At 37.9% G+C, this 5159-nt stretch overlaps 2 long non-coding RNA genes across 2 annotated transcripts; both read left to right on the top strand.

Annotated features, from left to right (window-relative positions):
• Nucleotides 1–228: 228 nt before the first annotated feature.
• On the top strand, nucleotides 229–1342 carry LOC134792521 (uncharacterized). The gene is made up of 3 exons (XR_010144440.1): nucleotides 229–692; nucleotides 769–861; nucleotides 949–1342. It is a non-coding gene; the product is annotated as an uncharacterized LOC134792521 (long non-coding RNA).
• Nucleotides 1343–2810: 1468 nt separating this feature from the next.
• Nucleotides 2811–4829, top strand: LOC134792519 (uncharacterized). Its single transcript, XR_010144439.1, has 3 exons — nucleotides 2811–4179; nucleotides 4256–4348; nucleotides 4436–4829. It is a non-coding gene; the product is annotated as an uncharacterized LOC134792519 (long non-coding RNA).
• The last annotated feature ends 330 nt before the right edge of the window (nucleotides 4830–5159 follow it).

Below are 5159 nucleotides of genomic sequence, written 5' to 3'. Positions count from 1 at the left end.
ATACCTTATTCTATTGTAACTGTAATGTTTCAGAGCAATCTAGCGAGTCGTTTTAAAATGAGAGCGTAACTACGTTTGTATGGAGAACCGAGCTTGCTGGGGACTTTTAACGTCGTGGTATTCCAGATCAAAGATTTTAACGGGATCCCTAAAATAAATTGAATCAAAGAAGGTTCTCAATTTTTTGTGATGTTCCATTTGGCTTTATTATTATTACCGTTGTAACAATATTTTTTTAAAGCCTCATAGGTGTTAATATATTTTGTTTCTAATATAAAGGCCATCTAGCGTTGAACTATGGTAATACTGGCATTGATCGTATTGACGTGGGTCTGAAGGCTAATTAGTTGCTGATAGGATCGACAGAGGGCGTGGGTTAGCTCGCTATCTGCATTTTATTAAGTAAAAGGGTTACTTTTATTAATTTACAGAAATTAAAACCTAATTAAATATTTTACAACTTTCTTCTTTCCTTTTGGAAATTATTATTAAGTATTTTTTTTATTGAAACGAGTTTAGGAAGCCGTATCTCCATCGTGCGCGCAACGAAACGCAGCGCAGCAGTGAAAGTATCTTCGGTTTGATCTGTCAGCTGTCTTTTTCAATTCGGATGAGATGGTGTAGGTCGATTCGTTTTCTTCAAAGGCCAGTGAGCCACATTGTTTTTAAATCGCGGTTTAAACCGCTTAATCGTAAGTAATTTACCTATTTCCTCCATCATTTCGTGTGAAATTAGTGCAGTGCTGATTATTTTAATCTTTATTTCAGCTATTCGATGTGAATCGTTTTGTCAAGAGTGAGCCCCGGGTGCATGGAAATTATGCAAGTACCTATCCTCCGAAGGCCTATTGTCTGCCCCGGGTAAGTCACCCTACGTTGCGCAGTTTGGAATTCTAAATAATTCCGCGGAAATTCCGTTCTGTTGCTTATTAATTTTGTAATTTTCAGGGCTTCACGACTTACTACTTTACTAGTCCACGCGGTCGTCAGAGTCGAGCGTTTTACTAGTTTTACACAATGTTCCTACTTCCACCACCTGGTCGCGTTGTCCCAAGCGCACCCTGAGGCTGTCTGCAGCTGAGAGTGGACTTGTGGGAGCAGGTCCGGACTGTTCCCCGGTACTTTCCCGGTTCGAAGTATGGCGTCAGTGCAGGAGTGTGGTCTTGCAGACGAGGTCAGAGTGTTCCCTGTTATTTTATTAAGGCGCCCAATAATAATAATTTAGTATTTTTACCTATAATTTACCAAGGTCTTCCAGCATATTGAAACACAGACTCACCCCCTGTGCTCTAAATTATTATATATTTAAGTTACGACTGAGCTAGTTGCTATTATAATATTACCCGCTTAAATTTCTTGTTGGAATATATAGCAAATATACCGGTTAATAAAAATTTCTTTATTTTTATTCTATACCCCGATAGGGCCACCCAGAAACGTTACAGTGGCGCCCAACGTGGGGCTCTTGTGTGTTCAAGCTGGAAGACCATTATTCTATTGATTATTTCCTTATAGGTTATATAGTTCTAACCTTGTATTCTTACAAATGCCTATTAATTTACCTTAGAGTGTTGCGGTACTGTGTAATTAAATCTTAATTTTGTAGTCATAAACGCAAGTAAGTTCAATAATTTCAAGTAGAATGTTATGAACAGGTCTTACAAGTATTTCTATACTTACTTTAGTGTACATTTATTCTCATTGGTATGGTTGTCAAAATAATTGTTAAAATATTTGTTTAAAAATAATTAATTCATTTAGTAAGTTTTGTTGTAGGAGGTTTCTTGTGTGTTAAAAGTACAGTCAGTTGGAATTATTTACCCTTATTGAGTGAGTTACCAAATATGATTATTCAGTTTTATTTATTAATTGCTAAAGTGCTAACCATACCTATTTTATTCCTTTACCAAAGTGAAGTGTAAGCAAATTATACCTAAATTTTCTTTCCAATAGTACCGCAAGCTTATCTATTCTTTTTATAATTAGTAGTTGAAGATTAATTTGTCTTTTGATGTGAACGATGTACAGTCAGCAGGTTGTTTTTTTTATATGTTGTATTAAACTTATTACTGTTCGTCCTGAAGGGAGGATAATTTAAATTAAATAATATTACTTACTATAGATGTGTAGGAGAATTATTAAGTACAGTCAGCCACATTATTGGTGCTTTATATATTATTACTAACTTAATGATAGTGAATTGCGGTTTTGTAAATGGTAGCACAGGATATTCATGTTAAATATGTAGTACTTTTGGAACCTTAACACAGTAAGTTAAACATGTGAAGAGCATACAGGGTGATTCTAAAAAAAAATTTGACATCCATTTAAGTTTTGAATAACTGGTTGACCTCTAAGTTCTTTAATCGTTTAACTTAGTCCCGCGTGCGCATTTAACAATATTCGGGTTCATTTCTTTGAGGTTTGTCTTTATTGTTGAATCTTATTGTAAGGGTTTTGTCCGGGAGTTATTTTATTTACCTACTATTCCTTATCTATTATCTCGACTTAAATCGAGTTTTTTCCTTATTACCGTTACGTTTATGGAGTAAAGACTTAGTTAATAGTTTCTTATCGGTGATTGCGCGTTTTTTTTTGTTGTTGATGTTTCGGTAGGAGTTTTATTTATGTGTTGCGTGCAGTACGGTTACCATCAGTTTCTCACTGACATAAACGCCGTCGAGAACGTAATTTACTTTCTATACGTCCCGTTTGCACTAATATGCGAGTGCGAGCGAGATGTATAGAAAGTAAATTACGTTCTCGACGGCGTTTATGTCAGTGACAAACTGATGGTAACCGTACAGGAGTTTTGTTTACGTATTACTTTCTTTCGATCGTGTCTGAGCAAACGTAACTCAGGCACGTGGTTTGGTTGTTCTTGGTGGGCGAAGAGGACGATTTAAAGACTCTTCGCGTGTTGTACCGGGGTGCCGGCGTTTTAAACCAGCATTCCAATCGGCACTGGCTGGTCGGGTTTTGGCGGATTTTAAACCGTGAAGCTCTTAATAGCAGTGTCGTACCTTTGTTAACGCTTTGCGGTATGACTTAAATCATATGCGTGAACGTTAATGTGGTTGTACGGGGGTTGTTCTGTGGTACACGCCTTAAAGCGTTGTCCGCAAACATCGGATTTTTGTGTGTCAGACTGACAGACTTGCATTACCTGAAATGGAGCCTGTACAGTCGACTTCCTTGTCGTGTTGTTTCGAGCGTTACCGTCTGACTGTCGTTCAGACACAGCTGGTCAACGTATCGTTGTTGTTGTGTTATTGTCTGATTTCCGCGTTCAGACCTGTGACGTCTGACAGTCACGGCCTGATATACGCGCTGTATATATTTGAATTAGCTGTAGTAGCAGTCACCGATCTTAGTTATAGTAAATTTCACTTGGCTATATGCTATCTTCCGCTGTATCTCTTGGACGCATAACCCGCGGCCTGGGCCGTTCGTTATGTCACCAAGAAATATGTTACGCGATGCGAGGTTTTGTAGTATTGTAGTTTAGAGCTTGACTTGCAAACGTTGTTTATTATACAGTAAGTATAGTTTAGTGCGTGGGTTCGATTTGGGTTGTTGTTTTTTTTTATTAAGTTTATTATTTTGTGGCGGGTAACCGTTGTTTACATTCTGTGGATAGATGTTTGGAGCTGGAGACCAGCTCAAAATTTTGCCTATGTCAAAATTTTATTCGGGGAGGGATGTACTGTAACAATATTTTTTTAAAGCCTCATAGGTGTTAATATATTTTGTTTCTAATATAAAGGCCATCTAGCGTTGAACTATGGTAATACTGGCATTGATCGTATTGACGTGGGTCTGAAGGCTAATTAGTTGCTGATAGGATCGACAGAGGGCGTGGGTTAGCTCGCTATCTGCATTTTATTAAGTAAAAGGGTTACTTTTATTAATTTACAGAAATTAAAACCTAATTAAATATTTTACAACTTTCTTCTTTCCTTTTGGAAGTTATTATTAAGTATTTTTTTTATTGAAACGAGTTTAGGAAGCCGTATCTCCATCGTGCGCGCAACGAAACGCAGCGCAGCAGTGAAAGTATCTTCGGTTTGATCTGTCAGCTGTCTTTTTCAATTCGGATGAGATGGTGTAGGTCGATTCGTTTTCTTCAAAGGCCAGTGAGCCACATTGTTTTTAAATCGCGGTTTAAACCGCTTAATCGTAAGTAATTTACCTATTTCCTCCATCATTTCGTGTGAAATTAGTGCAGTGCTGATTATTTTAATCTTTATTTCAGCTATTCGATGTGAATCGTTTTGTCAAGAGTGAGCCCCGGGTGCATGGAAATTATGCAAGTACCTATCCTCCGAAGGCCTATTGTCTGCCCCGGGTAAGTCACCCTACGTTGCGCAGTTTGGAATTCTAAATAATTCCGCGGAAATTCCGTTCTGTTGCTTATTAATTTTGTAATTTTCAGGGCTTCACGACTTACTACTTTACTAGTCCACGCGGTCGTCAGAGTCGAGCGTTTTACTAGTTTTACACAATGTTCCTACTTCCACCACCTGGTCGCGTTGTCCCAAGCGCACCCTGAGGCTGTCTGCAGCTGAGAGTGGACTTGTGGGAGCAGGTCCGGACTGTTCCCCGGTACTTTCCCGGTTCGAAGTATGGCGTCAGTGCAGGAGTGTGGTCTTGCAGACGAGGTCAGAGTGTTCCCTGTTATTTTATTAAGGCGCCCAATAATAATAATTTAGTATTTTTACCTATAATTTACCAAGGTCTTCCAGCATATTGAAACACAGACTCACCCCCTGTGCTCTAAATTATTATATATTTAAGTTACGACTGAGCTAGTTGCTATTATAATATTACCCGCTTAAATTTCTTGTTGGAATATATAGCAAATATACCGGTTAATAAAAATTTCTTTATTTTTATTCTATACCCCGATAGGGCCACCCAGAAACGTTACACCGTACTTTGTGGTCTACTTTTACCTTACAAAGACAAAGGCCAGGCCGTTGAATACTTACATTCAGCTACAAGAAAATGGGAAAAGGGCAATTGAATGATAAATGGTTGAAATGCAAATTGTACGTAATTAAGCGTAGGAACCTTTCAGTCCTATGTATATTGAGGTGGTTTAAAATTATTTTTAGAAAACGCTTAGTTTATTCAATACTGATTTTCTTCGACGTGTA

This window comes from Cydia splendana, chromosome 7 (genome assembly GCF_910591565.1).
Source record: "Cydia splendana chromosome 7, ilCydSple1.2, whole genome shotgun sequence".
Lineage (NCBI taxonomy): Eukaryota > Metazoa > Arthropoda > Insecta > Lepidoptera > Tortricidae > Cydia > Cydia splendana.
This window is presented reverse-complemented; position numbering and strand designations above follow the sequence as displayed.